The sequence below is a fragment of the Anas acuta genome, chromosome 2 (assembly GCF_963932015.1).
Source record: "Anas acuta chromosome 2, bAnaAcu1.1, whole genome shotgun sequence".
NCBI lineage: Eukaryota > Metazoa > Chordata > Aves > Anseriformes > Anatidae > Anas > Anas acuta.
This window is the reverse complement of record NC_088980.1, coordinates 71,483,969-71,502,294: the sequence shown is the minus strand read 5'-3', so window position 1 is coordinate 71,502,294 and position 18,326 is coordinate 71,483,969. Positions and strand designations below refer to the sequence as shown.

Genomic DNA, 18,326 nt, shown 5'->3' with positions numbered 1-18,326 from the left:
CAGAAGAGTTTGGAACACAGCAGAACCCCAGTTTCAAATCATTACTAGGAGAACTGATCCTAATGTTATAACACTAACTGCAGTGTCTACTGAAGGACTGCTATAGAAGAAGAAATAGACAAAAACTGGGCAGAATCCAGCCTAAAAAATAGCACAATGGGACTTTATTCTAAAAACTCTACATTCAAGGGAACAGCAATATAAAGTAATACAAGTGTTGGTTGAAAGTGAGGTGGGACTCAGTACTAGGCACGTACTATAGGAGATCTCAGCTAAAGAAATGGGAATGGGTATTTCTAAAGAATACAGAAAGAGAGATGTTTGTACACACATAATCAGAAGGCTTCCTTGTACACAACAAAAACATGGAACAGAGACAGGAAGGAACTCACAGGGAACAGTTTGAGTAAGAGCCAAAACACAGTTTTAGATCTGTGTAAATGTCAAGGTAGGGGACAGAATGGGAGAAGAGCTCAAATGTAGTGTTAAAAATCAATTTTCCAAATAAAATAATGTGAGGAAAATGAAAAGGGAAAGTGGCAACCACTTTGAATGAGAATGTTACTCCTAAGAGATATACTTTCCACCTGTAAAAATAAGACAGAGCACTAGCAATGCCAGTAGGTATGACTAACAAACTGCAAACATTAGCTGAAAGAGGGTAAGTATGACAAAGAAAGCACAAGCTACAGGAATAAGAGTATGTAGAGGAAGAAGTAGTCAGGTTGAGAACAGACTCCCAGACAAAAATTTAGTAATCTTTTCATCTTTCAGTTCCCAGATGAAAGTGGATGACCAAAAGTTAAAACAGAAAAGGAGGAAGAAACACTAGCAAATAATAATTCTGGCATTTTCACCTAAGGTATTGAAGACTAAAGGAAAGTAAATGATTGCCAAAGGCAGAAATTAATGCAAGCAAGAAAATTATTTATAAAGGAACGTAAATAATATTAGAAGCAAGCAGACTGTGTGAAGCTTCACATGTGTCAGAGAGTGCAGCAGAGTCATGAATTTCTTGGCTTCTTTCTTATCCATGGTTATTTTAAAGCTTTGCTGACTAACTATTCCCATGCTGTAACTCCTCTGTATACAGAATTTGTTAGATACCAGAAAAAAAGATTACTCTCAAAAATTATAAAACCATCCCTCACAGGAAACTTGTGTTGTTTCTATGGTCATAACAATGATGCCTTATTGCAAGCTGAGAGAAGGATAACCCAGTAAATGTAAAGCAAACATTTATCACCTGACCTGACTCACATCTATGGTTCTGCCTTCAGGAATAATGAACAAGATGCATAGAAACAGCTGTTTCTACAAGATCATCCTATACACGTTGCACAAGAAACATCACCCAGTGTTTGTGCGGATGTGCTATGCTCAAGGTATCTTTCTCATCCAGTATCTTTGCCCAATATATAGCTGCTGTCATGTGGGAATATAATCTAAACACAAGAAAAGAAGAGATAGAGGGGAAGTACTAGAAATGAAACAAAATTTTAAATGGAAGCAGAAGACCTCTTGTAACAGATCTGCCATTTAGATTGTCTTTCAGTGTTCAGTTTTCTGCCCTAGTGAGAAAGTAAAGGACACTGAAAAACCCTCAGACTAATTCATGTCATAATCAGCAAATATCTGCATGAAAAATAGTATGCCAATACTGGTCATCAGTAACCATAGTTCAGCTATACAACTCTTTGAAGTCTAGCTAATTCATTTGAAGTAAGGATTTTTTGTCAATGAATGTAATGGGGAACATCAGACCACTGACTCAGTATGATTAAGGTTTCTTCCTTGTATAGGAGTATGTATGTTATAGTATTTTTTTCCTAGTTCTCATTTCACTAGGTGATCCAAATGGCTTCCTCTTAGTGATCCATTAGGTGATCCACTAGGTTTCCAAATGGCTAAAATCAAAACAAAAACAAAACAAAAATAAAAATAATAATAAATAAACAAATACATGAATAACAGGATGTCGTGAATGTTTTCACACTTTCTTCAGAACTAATGAAGAAGCAGATTACCAACCTGCTTTTTAAGCATACAATTTTACCAGGAACTAAGAACCTAGAAGATGACTAAATCACGTTTTGAGTCTTTCAAGAAAAAGGAAAAAAAAAAAAGAAGAATTTTGAAAATAATCTTAAGTGGAATGTCCCCCTCCCACCCCACACCCCCCAAATGACCAGAGAAGTTTCTAAAGATAAAAATCCCTTTAGTTTTTAAAAGACATTTTGCTTGTATGCTAATTTTTGAAATCTCATACTGAGAGCTCAAGAACTCTGAAAACACTGTAAAGACTGTTACCTTCACTTCTGAAAGAGTAAGAGGAAGTTTAAAAAAAATTGCTCTGAAAAGCTAACTGTGAAGCTCAGATGGTATGTGGGCATGTTCAGAAGCTTGGTTGCTTACACTGATTTCCTTAGTGAAGAAATCAGGCTGAGCCTCACCATAGGTTTCCTAGCATGATGCATTTCCATGTTTTGAAAAGGTTGGCACCACTGGAAAGCCTGTATTGCAGACATGAGCCATACCCCAGTAACAGTTCAGTTCTGTGCCTGTTTAAAGCAAAAGATAAAAGGATACAATCCTTTCCTAGAAATAGGAGTACAAGCTCTATTGTCAATTATTGTGAAAGAATAATCGACTCAAAAGGCTGCAAGTGAGTTATAGAACCACTCACTGCTAACTTTAATTACAGGCAAAACGAACTGTATGTGACGGAAAAGAGAAGTTTAATTTTCTGCTGTTTTTCCCTTCATACAGGCACCAAAGGATGATATCAGAATATGATGTGGTGGCTTTCTACACTTGCTTTTTTGCCAGTAAGAAGTAACATATAATTATACAAATTGGGAAATAAACACTGGATAGAGATGGGAGGGAAGTGAGGGGAGGGAAAAAGGGGGAGGGGGAAATCAAGATTTTCTACTCTAAACAAACAAAAAAATGCCTCTCAAATCCTTTTCTGCAAGCACATGTTGCTGCTAGTACTGTTCAGGCTGAGTTGTGACTCCTCATAAAACTGCTGTTTGCACACACCTTACCTCCCACCACTCTTCCTCAGCAAGAGAAATAATGTACCAGACTTTCTCTAGAACCTCTAATGTAGCACACTGAAATTTAGCTGCAGAAGACTCATGCTGGTTTGTTCTACATGACCCTGTTGTCCCAATAAGGGCTTTTCCAGTGCCTAATAACTGTAGTACCTGGGGAATTGTGTTGATGGTTGAAAAAGGGATAAATAATCTTTCCTAAGCCTTATAATAATATAAATAAATAAATAAATAACACATTATCAATGACTCATCTTTCTCTGAGCATAATTTGATATTATACAAAAACAAAAATGAACTTTGAGGGGACAATTTTTTATTTAATAGCAATTGAGCATCCCCAAGAAAATGCAACCTACTATGGGAAAGTAAGGGAAAATAAGGATCACAGGACTTCAGTCTCTTTTTCATCTCTGGCTGACATGTTCCAAGTCATATGGCTTTATAAATTCTTACTGATCTCCATCAACATGTCTCTTTGATGTTTAAAGTCTCAGCTGGAGTCACATTTGTAAGCCAACAACTCCTTTCAAAATATTTATGTCCTTCAACTCAAGGTTCAAAACAGGGTGAGACTCTTTTTTGTCTAATTGCTTAGAGCAAGTACAGTATTTCTCTTACTGCTGTCTGAGGAACAGGGATGAGGTATTTTAAGACACTATAACTTAAGTAACTATTGGTACTGGCATTAAATAACTATAACCTTTTAATATAGGAAAACAATGTGATCAATGCTTCTCTCACATTAAGCCAGTTTTGACTACTGAAATCAGCTTCAGTGATCTGCAAATTCTCCATGAGTAGAATTGTATAAAACAATGTTACAGAAATGGAAATTATGCACTGTCTACTGAAAAAAAAAATGTATGGAATGTAATGTGGGATAACATCATTAGGGTTCATCAGACCTTTATTGTATGGAATTTAATAAATAATGGCATCCTTTCTCCAGAAGTTTTGAAGTATTAGGTGCTTTCTCTAGCAGGTGAGGAAATTAAGAATTTCAGTTTATAGAGCTCTGTGTAGAGCTTGGATTTTTATGTATATCACCACAGATTTTGTTTAGCAAGACTTTTAGATTTATGGTTCCAGTGCCCTTCTGCTTCCTAGCAAACTGCTTAAGCCCTTCGCATAATGTCAGTTCTTTGACTAGCTGATCCAGAGAAAGGGTGCGAGACGAATGAGGAGGATGAGTGGTTCCATCACTTCTCACCCATCTGCGTAGCTCATTCTGGAGGGCTCGAGCCAGCTGCTGCAGAAGAGATGTCAATTGCCACATAGAAAGATACACCCCAAACCATTCCATAACCCATATTCCAGATATCCCTGTTCTCAAAGCAAGAGTCAAACAGAGGATTATGTTAAGCATAGATGGTGGTTTCAACTTGTCTGCGGCTGAGCCTGACTGCTGCTGCCTTCTCTCTCTCATTTGCATCCTCCCATCTGTTCTTGCTTCATTTCCTGTCACCCCACACAAATTATTACACTTCTTTCTCAGTCCTCCTCCATCTCTTTCCTCCTCCCATTACAGCTACTGTCACTGTCTTCTCACTTGCCCCTGCCTTTCCCAGGCTGTCACATTGCTTTCTCCTTACCCAGCATCAGGCATCACAAGTCTTACCCCTCCTTGCTCTGCCTTGCATCTGCCCACCAGCAGCTGTGGCAGTGCCAGGATAGTGAGCACGACTGCTAAACTTTCTGAACCTTCTGACTTTATTGCAAATCTGTCTCCTGCACAACTACAGGGTGCATGTGGCAGTCTATAAGCCTTATGTGACCCTGCATTGCAATTTCACCTCTCATAAACCACATGTGACCTTGAAAATGGTGGCATAAAGGAAAGAACTCTGTTAAACAGGATTTTTTTTTCCTTTGTACTTGATCTAATTATTCTTCTAGGGACAGCACAATGAAAGAAATCTCTGTGCATTCCCTCAGCCCCAGGACTTTTGCAGAAAATTCTGGTGACTTTCTGACTATGCTATTTGAGGAACATGGGAAATAGCCAAGGGAACTCCCATGGAAATTGACTTTCAACCTTTTCAACTTTGTGCCTCTGAGAACAGTGTGCCACACACAACAAAACTCATGGATTATGGCTGCTTCAGAAAATACATATGTCTCCTTGTTATGGACTGATCCATTAAATGGCAGGCAAAACAATGCACATGCACGTTATGATGAACCAGCAGAGAACATCATGACCATTGAGATACCACAGCAGCTCAAAATATACTACAAAGACAACTTTACGTTGAAACCATTTTTTACACTTTTACAAAGGGTTGCTTTAAAAGACTGCCCTGGTGGTTAAGGGATTACATTGCCAAACAAGACAGAGCTTTTAACCACAGAGAAAACTAAGCTACAATGCTGTAGTTTACTTTAGAGCCTAATAAATTTTCTGCATTTTTTGACAAATGATTTGACAAATGTAAATTCCTTAATGCAAAGCACAGGAAACCATATTCCTATCATCAGGTTTTCTCTCTGACTATGCTTGACCAAACAGGGACCACATCTTTTTCAACTAACACCTTCTCCCTTAATAACTACATACTTTGATCCAAATGTAACAATCCACAGCAAAAAAAATAAATAAATAAAAAAATAAAAATCAGGCCCTTCTTGTACTTTACTTCTGTTGCACTTATGTTCTTAATGTTTCAAAAGGAATGACTTGACACCATCACAAACCCACTGTGAAGCCAATGGGAAATTTCGTTTGTACACTGTCAATAATATATTGTAACGGAAATGAATTTCGTGGGGATGTACAAGTATCAATTTACTTATGTGTCTGTGTCCTTCTCTAGTGAAGACAAGTCAATTTGGTGATAAAAATAATCTTTAAAAAAGCATTTTTTGTGATGCAGCTTGACCCTGCTTTATTTCAAATGTGCTTCATTACTGTCTTGTAAGGGATGAGAGGAGAGGATCTGGTGGACTGATTGATGCTCTGTGGAAAAGGTTACAAAAATCCAGAGAAGCAGTGGCCCTACTGAAGTTATTTTCCCCTGTTGACTTGTGGTACTATCCCTGGTCTACAGGGGCCTAACAATGATTAAGGAAACCTAATCAGATTATGATCCAGAGATCTGCTCCTTACCAGGATTTTTTCCTGCTGACTGATTAAGGTTGAAAATCAGTACCCTAGACCCTTGCCAGTCAGAGATTTTCCTTTCTATGACTGCATTGTGCTAGAACCCCTACATAAGGGGGTTTAACTATGTTTTCAGTAAAGGAAAAAGCAGTAACTTCAAGTGACAGGGAAAGCTTGCATCTCTGTACTGCCCTACACCTATGCATTGCTATTCTTACTAGAATTAAGCATCATCAAACCCTGGCTTCATACAGAACCTAGTAAGAGTGAGCTGGACCCACTTACTGATCTCCAGTGAGTTTGGAGGAATTTCCCACACTGAATCAGGAACTGAAAATACACGTCATGTGTACAGCTGGTTGTATTTATAGGTTATGACTGCTCTGACTGACCCACCAGAGATTTGGGGATTTTTCTGTTATGGAAGCTACTCAACTTTCTGCTTGATACTAGGTGTCAAGGAGGAAAGTTGCACTCATAGAAATGTAATAGCATAAGAATCTAGAGTGAAAGCAGAAAACCAGGTCTATTCTCACCCAGTAGAGTTGAATCAGGCCCACAAAAACTAGTTCTCATACTCCAGTGTCTGCAAGTTTTGCTTTGATTTCAAGTGGGGAAGAGGGGACTCACGTGCATGATGTAATTTGACTATGTATGCCCTAAAAACAATGTATTCTGGCTATTTACTTTGTATGCCATCTTGCATAAGATTATTTTTATGTCTGTGATATCTTTATTTGCTGCTGCCTCTTTCTAAAAACAATAAGCCCTTCCTGTGCTTCTGCAGACTATTATAAATACACAACTCTCCTTATGGTTTTAAAATTACTTTTTGGACAAGGAACATTTGTCCTACATAACAGCAAGTAAACTAGAGAGGAGATTAACCAGAAGATACATCTGTGTGTAATATACAAGGTTGTTAATTTCCTACTTGGTGATTTTTCTGCTATTTTATAAGTGTGGGCCAAGAGTCATTCTAGGGCGATCAAGGAGTCAGAACAAGTGTCAGATTTTCCATGAAAATTACAACAGGCCATTAAAGTTTTATGTAGATCTAGAGCCTTCCTACTTCCAGCCCTCTTTTTCCACGTTGGTTTACAGCCAGATTTCAAAAAAGCTCTACCACAGCAACAGACTGAAGATCTGATTCAAAACCTTTAAAAACTTTGGAAGTTAATAAATAAATAAATAAATAAATAAATAAATAAATAAATAAAACTTGGTAACTTGGAAATATAATTTATACTTAGTACTTTACCTATTGTTCTGGACTATCTCTTTAAAAAAAGTTTTCAAAATCTATTGTAAAATCTTAAGAAACCTCTTCAAACTGCACAAGTCCTGTCACCTTCAAACATACATTATTGTTAGAATAGTCAGAGCAAATCCTAGAAGGATTTTTACCCCAGTAGCTGTTTCTGAAAGATTATTCTTCAGAATATTTTTTTCCTTCCTTCTCTTTTTCGATGCCCCCTTTCTTCCACTTGCATTAATCCTTAAATAAACTACAAGCTGCTCTTCTTTTCCTGCTCGCCTTCCACTTCCTTTACATTCTGTATTCTCTCAGGTGTTGACAGTTCACATTACAGCCTTTAATTACCACCTATCTTTGGAAAGGATTGAAAGGGACAGTTCTTCTTAGCTGAATATGATGAGAAATAAAAGTTTGTTCTGCACCTTCCTTTCTCCTGCCTGCCTAAGTGGAAGTGGATGGACATCCCTGATCCATGCTTTGTGTTTGTTACAAATGTAGTGCCAGTTTTTCTACTCTTAAAACTTTCCCACCCTGTGCTCAATGAGCAGGAAAAGAAGAGACATGAAGGCAGAACGTGATTTAGATGAGAGCCGGAGGGTTATGAGACCTGCAGATAGCAGTTTTGTTGCGGGACAAGGAAAGTCTGTAAGAAGTACAGCCTAGGAGCAAACACAAGGCAGGTGGGAAGCAAGCTCAGAGAGCAGAGAAAGTTGTTGTTTTCCAGAAGCAATTATCAGATTGACTTTGTAAAGCACACAGAGCAAACATAACATGCAAGACTGGTGTCACAGGTAATAGAGAAATCACGCAGTGAGCCTGGATGAGAAGACAAGGTGCTCTCTGGCAAATTCCACAGGCTTGTGCTCAGTGGCTGTCAGCACAGCAGAAGTGACAGTGTAGATACTAGCCTTGGAAACCTGGCCGACCAGCACTGCTGTCAAATCCATGTTTTTCTGCTGACCACTAGGAAGCTGCTTGTGAAAGGTCTGTGCCCTCTCGTTCCTGCCAGCCCAGGCAGGTGGAGAGCACTGGCAACATATCAGCAACTTGTACTGTCTGTGACCTCTCAGCACAAAAACCCAGCTTAAAATATCTGGCACAGCTTTGTTACGATGTACCATATGATGTCTTACCAAGGATTTTTAACAACAATCAGTCACCAGTCGTATTTTCTCAAGAACCTTTTTTGAACCTAATTACTTTGGGGGTGGAGAGGGTGTGCAAGAGAATAATATATTTACATTTTTAAATCTTAGCTGTCTTTACAAATTCATCAACTTTTTGCTTTTTCAAGATTTGTTAGTTCTGTCCCAAAGTGCATCTTCCCTGGTTCAGGTTATCAGACCCTGTGCTGTGATGTCTTGAAGTGTTTGAAAAGAAAAAAAGCCACAGATGCAGCCAAGCCCAGAACATTCCATTGAACACTGGAGGAGTAAATGGAATAAATAAATAAATAAATAAATAAAAGTTGAAGTATGTAGGACATGCACTGTTTAAAAAGCTCCTGGCCTCTTTCCTTTGATAGTTTCAGAAGATCCGTCAAAATGCACACAGTTTAACAGCAGAAAAGTAGAAAACCCACATCCACGTCACTACTGAAACACAACAAAATAGCGTCATTTCTAGTATAACTCCATGGAAGCCAGTGTGGCACCAAGAATGCTCCCCTGCCTGGCTTAGTGAGCTGATCTGTTTAGATTGCACCTCTATAGGCAACCAACATGGCTAAGAGCTCAGCCTCTGCCACTGAGATGGCAAGTGGTGCGATGTAACCCACCGTCATATGGCTAAGGTTTTCACTCCCACACGCACATCTGTGTGTCCTCATCCATACTGAGTAGGGTCCTCGGCTCACAGTCCTCCCCAGTCCATGCCTAGAAGCATGCTAGAAGCCATCAGTCAAACAAGAATGTGATCACAATTATGTATTATTGAGAGCAAGTGTCAGAGCTTCATCAGTGTTTACGGGACTAGCACAGACCTGGCCTTGTATTCCTGTTCTAGAAGAGCACCAGGAACCCATCTGAACTGTGACACAAAGGGGAAAAACCAAGAATCAGTAGAAATTGATTCTGCTCAATTTAAAAACTCAGGGGAGATGAGCTGTGAAATGCAGCAATGTTATTTCCATTATTTGCTCCTGTGAAAGTGTTGCTGTCATCATGCTACCATACACGCCTAGTTTGGAAAATCAAAACAAGCCAGGGCCAAATGCACAAATGAGTTTTGGCAATCTGTCACATACTTTACTCTGAGTGCATTTTTCCCACCAAAAAAAAAAAAAAAAAAAAAAAAAAAAAACCACCTCTGCCTGATGCAATAAACCTCTTCCCTCAAAAAGCTTCTGTAGCATTGTCCCTGTCAAATACATTGAAGGTAAGATGGGACAAAAGGGGAAAAACAAACAAATAAAAATAACCCCCCAAAATTTTAAAAACAACCAGAAGTCCACCTTCAGACCATTTATCCTTAAGCCTTCTACAAGGTCCAAATTTAAAGTCTTTATTTGTCATTGAATATCTGCAAGTAGCTTAGGCTATTTGCCTCAAAAAGTATGTTGTGTTTTTTGTCGTTGTTTTATTATGTTGACAGTATCAAATCCCTAAACAGTTGCTGTTAATATCATCTCATACAAGGGAGTTTGTTTATATCAAAGATCTCAAAGACAGTAAACTATCCTGCAAATCTGGAATTAACTTCTAAAGCCTGAACACTATTTTAAACCTGGATACTCAGTATCACAGTAGATTAATTATCTAAGAGGTAAACTGTTCTGCTTTGAAGAACAGTTCAAGGGGAACAGAACAGAGGGAATAGTGCAGAGGACAAGGTTTCAAGATTGTATTTGTTTTAGATAGCACCTTTTATCTGAGATTTCTCAGTCATAGTCAATGCTCAGAAAAAGTTCTCACTATTTCATATAGAGTGCACCTAGTCTCAATTTGTACTCTTTTTAAGGTTTGTGCTGTACTGTCACCAAACAAAATGGTCATCTTAGAACCGAACAGCTTATTGCATTTGGGAAACAGCCTCTGGACCTGGTCTGTAATTATAATGAAGCTACACAAATAAGCACAGAGAACTTAGGAATGGTGGAGGCAGGCTCCGAAACGGAAATCGTCTGACAAGGTACATAGAAATGGTGGTAGGAAGGCATTGAAGACATCATTACACTAAAGGTTAAACACTGAGGTGTTCAAGTTTAATGGTTATCCCTTTAGTGCACAGATTGGAAATAAAAATGGTCAGAATAACATTATATTTAGTAGTAAGTTTTGTTGTTGGTTTTACCCAAAGGTGTCCTGACAGATATCACAAAAGTGCTGTAGTTTTTGTAGCCTTTTGGCCTTTTGCAAATAAGACATAAACTGCTGTAATCTACATCTACACCCAAATACATTTTGAGTTGTTAAGATTTGCAGCTATTAATTACATTGATCTTATCTGGAACAAATTTATGTATCCTAAATAAAGAGATTCAAAACAAAATTCTCTTGAAGCTTTTATTCATTCCTTTGATTTGTTTTGGTGATATTACTTTTTTTTTTTCCCTTGCATACTGATTCAGTGGATTTGAGTGAAGCTATTCACCCATGCAACTTCCTTTTCCTCATTTAAACCCCAGCTAAAGAAACAGAGCCTATACATTTCGTATACCCAATAAGCTCATATTTTTATTTAATATGTTTAGTAAAATCAATTGTTATTACAATTATTATTACAATTATCTTATTCATTGTTCTGCAAGATTTTGCTCTGTTTTATTTTAAAGCTTGATCACTAAGTTTTGGCTTTTGATACTGGGTCAACCTGTTTTTTGTTTGTTTGTTTGTTTGCTTGTTGTTGCTTTTTTTTTTTTTTCTGGTGGTCTTCTAAATCTACCTGGTTTACTATCAGTCAGGTATTTTTGAAAGACTAGGGGAAATATAAGTTTTTGGTGGATCTTTTTGTTTGTTTTCCTGGTATTGAAACTGGTGATCCAGCTGAAAGCTCCATGTTTTGGAGTAGAAACTGCAAATGGGAAAAGTAATGCCCTTAGTATCTGGAAAACACACTTTGCAAATATACATTCAAAACAGTGTGCTGTAAGCCTTGTACTGTTGGGGGAATTGTCCAATTATGCATTAACTAGGGCTCAATGATTAAAACTGTTGTTTTAATATAGCCAGATTTTTGAGGGAGAAAGCAACACCTTCCTTGTCACATTATGGTTGGACTTAAAGATCTTAAGGGTCTTTTCCAAGCAAAACAGTTGTATAATTGTATGATTTTCTGATGAGCTTCCCATCAGGTGTGCTAGATACTAAGTAAGGAACAAGAATCTACCCGACTCCCACATAAAGAAAGAATAAAAGATAGGACCAGCAAATAGATGTAGCAAGAAGTGGTGTCAAAATGAGTACCAAAGAGGACGCTAAAAGCAGTAAACCTGCAAACCACTGAAAAGATGCCCTAAGGGATAGGTGAGACAGATTTGATGAAGCGTGTGGACATGGAGCTGACTGTGCAAAGACACCAGGACACAAAAGTGTGAGAGACCAAGAACAGAGCCGGGGGAAAAGGAACAAGTGACTAAAGGTCAGACACAGAGTGAAGAGATGAAGGGGACAGAAAGGTGATGCTAACGTTGTCAGAAAAATGTTGTAGAGCTCTTCCCAAACACAAGATGCTCAAAACCTTACTTGGGAAGGATGGAATTAAACATGGATGTGGGCCTGTTCTGAATATCTTTGCTTGTGTTCATATGCACAATAACAGGATAAAAATTCAATGTGATCTTAGAGCCAACAAAACTCATAAACTAAGGGAAAATATAACCCAGTGTCTGAGCAGGTGAGCATTTAAAAGGAAAACACAGAGAATTACACAGCCACAGAAAGAAAACAACAGAATGCAATGTGGCTCTAGAAAACAAGAAACAATTGGAGCAGACTTTTGTTACGGGCAAAGGGTGTCTTACACTTCAGTGACATCCTACTATGTCAGCTGCAGACAGAGAGAATTCTTAATGCCCCTGAGTATTTTAATTCATTAAAAAATCCTGTTACATGAAAGGCTGCTTTTTCCACCAGTCAAGAACCTGCAGAACAATGGGTCAGAGCTTTGGCAAATGATACAAAGATGACTGATTCATGCAGTTACCAAACTATACAGGCTGAACTAATTTGTGATAGAATAATGACAGGACAAAAATCCAGGCACTCAAATGAAAATGCTTAGAGAGCCCATTAACTCTACAGAGAGCTAAAGATGTGCATGGCTAGTGAACAAGCTCACATCCAAACACAGTATAAGCAAAAATTAAGTCACAAAAATATTTCAGAAGGCAGGACAAGGAAACCATGAAAATTTACTGAAAATCAGACAAAGGAAGGTATACCAACACAAAGCAGAAGTGAACAAGTCCCAAAGATCTGTGGCTACTGTGAAAATGTATATATATATTAAATAATGAAATGGCTTTTACGTGGGCTTGCATGCAAAAATTCTGACAAGTCATTATGCAAAGGTCTGCAGACAATTAAAAACAAACAAACAAACAAAAAAACTCCCATATTAAGAAAGTAAGCAGTGACTCAGAGATTTTGCATGTATGTGACACCAGTGCAGTGCAAAACAGCAAAAAATAAATAGGTTGTGAAGTTGAAACTAGCAGCAGATGCAAAGACAAGGCAGCAGAACACAATAAGAAATGGAATGCAAATGAATAGCAGGCATCAATGTGTATGAAAGGCTACAAAGACCTCTTCAGAAGTATACATGAAGAGAAAGGGAAATAGTAGAGCCAAATTTTAAACTCATTGATAACATAAACACAGCACAATAAGGCCAGGTAAATCAAGAATATCAAGTAAAACGTAGATAGCATGAAAATTCATATAGCACAAGCATTAGAGAAACTTTTAGCAAAAAGAAGAAAGGTATTTACCCCAGCACGTTAAACCTGAATTACGGATGATTCCTATATGATACACATAAATATAAAACAGGCCCTCTGTGGTTCATGCACTATTGCCTCCATGCAATGAAGGCACATCTAAGGCAAACCATTAACTAAGATGCTCAGAGACAAAAAAAATGATGAAGCGGACATGCTTAAGTCAATATAATATTGTTAGTATCTTATTTATTTGTTTTCAGTATTGCACATTTACATACATACATCTAAATGCTTCCAATTACAGAACCGTTATCTGATAAACTAGGCAAAGCTGTTCTTAACGTATGATGCTAAAAATCAATAGTTGTTCTCACTCCATAACATGTATCTCAATAATTATGTGCAACAAAACAGGCCATTTTGCAGTTATGAAATGATTAGTGCATATTATGCAGTAAATAGGTTTGTGTTCTTTGATTTAGAAGCTCAAAAAAACATCCGGGAATGAGCAAGAAACAGTGAAACAACATAAAGCAAAGAGATTGTACTGCAGTAGGCAACTAAGAGTCCCAGTCTCTGCAAGTAAAGGGGTTGAACAATATAAGAAGAGGTCTGGAACATGTACGTGAAAGGGAACCATTGCCTCTAAACCTGGTGGCAGTGGGGAACACATGAAGAAAAACAGTGCAGGAAATACATGTAGGCAGGGGAGCAGATCAAAAAATTATTTTTACTTATAATGATAAAGAGTAAATCATTATTTTTACCATTCTCTCTTACATAATCATCAGCTATGATTACAAACTAACACTTTGAACTCACATTTTCAGTAGAGGGATGTGGAAAAGTTGGTGGTTAGCCAACGCCAGCAGACCTCTCTAGAAGCAACGTCACTGTGAGGGTGGCTCTGGCAAACAGCAGCAGGGCTGGTGGAGAGCATGGCTCTGCTCACCTCTCCTCCAGAAGGAGCCCAGGAATAAATCTGAAATGAAATTTAATGAAAGTGAAAAACAAACAACTACAACTCCCCTGCAACAAAGAGATGTAACTCTGATTAGGCTAGTACTAGCACAGAGGCTGTACAGCTCTGTCCATCTTCACAGAAGAGCAGCTCTTCTCAGAAATTAGGGAGACCAGGTACCCTCTTTAAATCCTGTGCCTTAGTGCCACTGAGGCTGCAGCTAGGCTGAGCTCCAGCTCCCCACAGCCTCCACCCAGCTGGGCCCACAGCCCAGCCTGTCCTCAGCCTGGCCCCAGGTACCTGCTAATGCAGAGGCTTTGCACACTAGAAAAATTATAAACAGAGCAAGGACACAGGCTTCAGCCCTGGCACACAATAGCCCAACTGTTTAGCTGCCAGTGCGCCTTCATGACAGCATGCAGTTTCCCTGACAATGCCCAGCAACAGTTTCAGGAACAGCAGAAGCCGGAGGATCAATGGTCCCCACTGACAGCACAGGCAACACCACTTTTGAGGATTGGGAATGGCAGGAAGACAGTTTAGCCATATGAGGTTAAGTTTCTAAGGCCTATTTTATTTACCACTACAGATGTAGCCAGACTAGAGACAAGTGGAAAAGGAATACCTTTCAGTGCCACTCACCTGGGAAAGCTTCAAGCTGTATGGTCAAGGAGAAGGAACATGCTGAAATTAAACACACATCATTACAGATCATTTTTAAGGGCTCCTGCCTGTTACTGAGTCTGCAGTGTAACGTATTTGATGGATGGTGCACAAGACAGGTATGTGTTTACTGAGTTATGCAGAGCAACCTCACTCTATGAAATAAACAGCAGTTAAATCAGAGCATGAGATCTTCAGCCAGCTGGAAGGATGTCTGCCCTTTCTATACAAAGGAAATATAAGACTGGGGCACAGCTGTCCCTTAGCCTCCTGTTTCAGGGCAGGGGTTTGGAAAGAATCCAGAAACGAATCTGTCAAAGCTAAGATGAATTGGTGTTCACATATGTTATTCTGTTGGCTTCAGAGAAACTTCATCTACCTCTCAAAACAGCAGGACTTCACACAAGCCAAATGTGTAATACGTTGCCTCCTATATTATTATATTACCTTGTAATATTCACACTAATGAAAACAGAAATCTTTGAAGAGATCAGAGCCACTCTGGGGAGAAAAAAAAAAAAAAAAGGAAAAAAAAGGAGGCAAGATGGACCATACAGAAGCCTAAAGGTGAATTCATCTCTCCTAACTACAGGCAGACCGGCATGTCATCTAACCTATGTGCTTACTCTGCCCTGAAAGTTAACGGACTGAGATCTCTGGATGAGTTAACTGTGATAGAGGTACCTATTTCTCCCTACTGGCTTCAGAGAAAACCTTGGTTTATAGCTAGTTCAGAACAGAACACAGATGGACACACACATGAACTTCACTCCTTGCAGGAAAAAAAAAAAATAAGGTCACTGCAAACTACTTTGTTATTACAGGCCACTAGAAATTAAATGAACTACCCCAGCAGTCCTCTCAGACAAGACAGCAAGACATTTTAACAGCAATGATATCCCAAAACTACCATTTTAGCTAGTAGCCACCTGCTTACACAACTCACAGGAGAGAAAGAACAAAAGAACAAAATCAAATTTTTCCAATGTCAGTTAAATAATCAAGTTAAATTATTAAAAAGGTGATGTGCTACCAAAAGAAAGGTGAAAGAGTAAAAAAAAAAAAAAGGGCACAGAATCACAGAATGGCAGAATGGCTGGGTTTGAGAAAGACCTCTGGAGGTCATCTGGTCCAGTCTCCCTGCCCAGGAGCTGGTTGCTCAAGACTGTGTCCAGACATCTTTTAAATATCCCGAAGTGTGAAAGCGGTCTGGGCCACCTGCTCCACTGTTCCATCACTCTCATAGTAAAACAGTGTTTATTTATATTCAGATGAAAAAGTCACGTGGTACCATTCCTGAATTCCAAGAGATCATCATTGAAAAAAAAAAAAAAAAAAAAAAGCCAACTCTTCTTTTGTGAAAAAGCATCTTAAATTCATAATGTGCTTGAGAAAAAGGGGTAATATTTGACCAAGCATCTTTTTTTTTTTTCTTTTTTTACTGCCTACTGCATCAATGTATCATAACTGATCTGTAAGAAATGCTGGAGGCAAGCTGTGGGGTTCACAGGGAGTTCATGCCATAATCATTTTTAAGACTGATTATAAAAGAAATTTTCCACCAAGCAAGAAGAGATTCTGTAAACTAGGAAAAATGTCCTAGTTAAAGACAATTTAAACCTGAAGTCAGACTCTTAAGGTGAGGAGAGGGACTAACATTTACTACACACACTTCATCAGAGAATGAATCTGATAGCAAGTGAAGCTAGACGAACACAACAGGAAAAACTGTATTTATATTTACAAGTTCTCCTAATACGAGACAACCTAGTATTAAATTTGTATTGTCAGGGACAAACAAGACTGCAATATCACTGAGCTGAATAGCAAGAGAAGAGGATACTGGAAGGTAAGTTTTTTGGTGTTGTTGTTTTATTTTATTTTATTTTGTTTCATTTTATTCACTTGCATTCAGAGTTTCACCAATAAGAGAGAACATCTCCAGAAGGTTTTGATTAAGAAAGGGATCCAAATCTGTGAACTAATAAAAGGGCCAAAATACCAGCCCCTCAGTAGGACTACTGGTCAATATCCGAACTCACTTTTCAGGAAATATATATCTAAGCAGTCTACCAAGTTCCTAAGAATACTCTTTGCTAATGGAAGATTGATGGAATTATTTCCTTTAATCTTGTGTAGTAATAAGATGTTGCTTAGTAAGAGCTCACAATACCTGTGTGTTTTTACACACAGGTATTCTTAGCAAATAACTGCTTTGAGTGACACACATACACTCCTGAAGTACATCCCACTAAAGGTCTATTTTGAGGATCTACGAAGTAGGATTACATTCTTATATGCTTACTATGAAGTTGCAATGGTCAATTTCAACAATATTCATGCTATATATCAGATCAGCAGAGTAACTCTTTACCAAACCCTTTGACAAAAAGCAACTGACAGGTGTTTGCTTGTAACTCCATTTGTGGAGGAAAAAAAAAAAAAAGTAAAAAAAAAAAAAAGAAAAGAAAAAAACACACACGGAAACTGAATGTCAAAGAGCCCTAATAACAGTAACATGGGCACCTTTCAGAGAATCCACCACTCTGATATAAATAGAACACAAGCCAAAAAGCAATAGATGCTAAAAATAGATTCAATATATCCCAGGAAGTGCAAAGCAGTAGCCAAAGCATCAAAAGAAACATTGGAAACTTTTCCGACATCTTGATAAATAAGCAAAATAATTAGTACAAAGACAGAAGACATTCCCCAAATAGACTAATAGACTCCTAGTAGAGTTGGTGTTAATTTTTCTGAAACTGATTTTCAAGGAATAAGAGTTCAGTATACACACAAGTTATGATATTCATGTTTCACTTCATTATCTCCCATGAAACTGACAGATGGGAAGCTACATTATGAACCTGCTAGCACTGGTCTGTTTGACATATGTTTACAAGTTAATGCTTAGGAATTTAAAAGCACTTAAAGAAAGTACTAGGTGGTTGTCATAACACAAAGAGCAGAATAAAGCCTGGGTACTGCTTTTTCTTGGTTGCCATTTTACATCAATTGAATGTGAACTGCAAGTAATGGAGACAGGCCTGAGAAAGGAGCTAAGAGACAAAAAGTGTCTGCAACAGGGACACATTAGATGGAACAGAGCAAAAAGAGTCAAGATAAGAAAGAAGCAGGCAGGAGAGCCTGTCCCCCTAGAGTGCACAGTCACAGAAGCTGAGGGAGTCTGAAGGCTGTGGATCTCATCTCTCGTCCTTGGTTATGGAGCCACTAAGAAACCCACTGGATGAGAGACCCTTCTTTTTGCAGCACAGGTGACAACAGAGGGCGACACCCGTTACTGTTACCATCACGCTATAGCAGTCTGAGTGGCAGAGGGTAGCACTCCTAACAGGCTTCAGTTCTGCTGTTGACCTACATAAAGGTGAATATGGAAGGAT

General features: G+C 38.4%; 1 long non-coding RNA gene across 6 annotated transcripts in view; it reads right to left on the bottom strand.

Moving 5' to 3' along the window:
* The window catches only part of LOC137850608 (uncharacterized), a 187,243-nt gene that overhangs the window by 144,617 nt on the left and 24,300 nt on the right, over positions 1-18,326 (bottom strand). For 4 of the 6 annotated variants that reach the window (XR_011092665.1, XR_011092664.1, XR_011092666.1 and 1 more), the window contains 2 exons: positions 14,905-14,946; positions 14,124-14,283 (listed from right to left, as the gene is read on the bottom strand). This is a non-coding gene — a long non-coding RNA (uncharacterized lncRNA). Of the gene's footprint in view, positions 1-14,123; positions 14,284-14,367; positions 14,500-14,904; positions 14,947-18,326 lie in introns of those variants that run through there. The other 2 variants (XR_011092668.1, XR_011092667.1) reach the window with 2 other exon arrangements.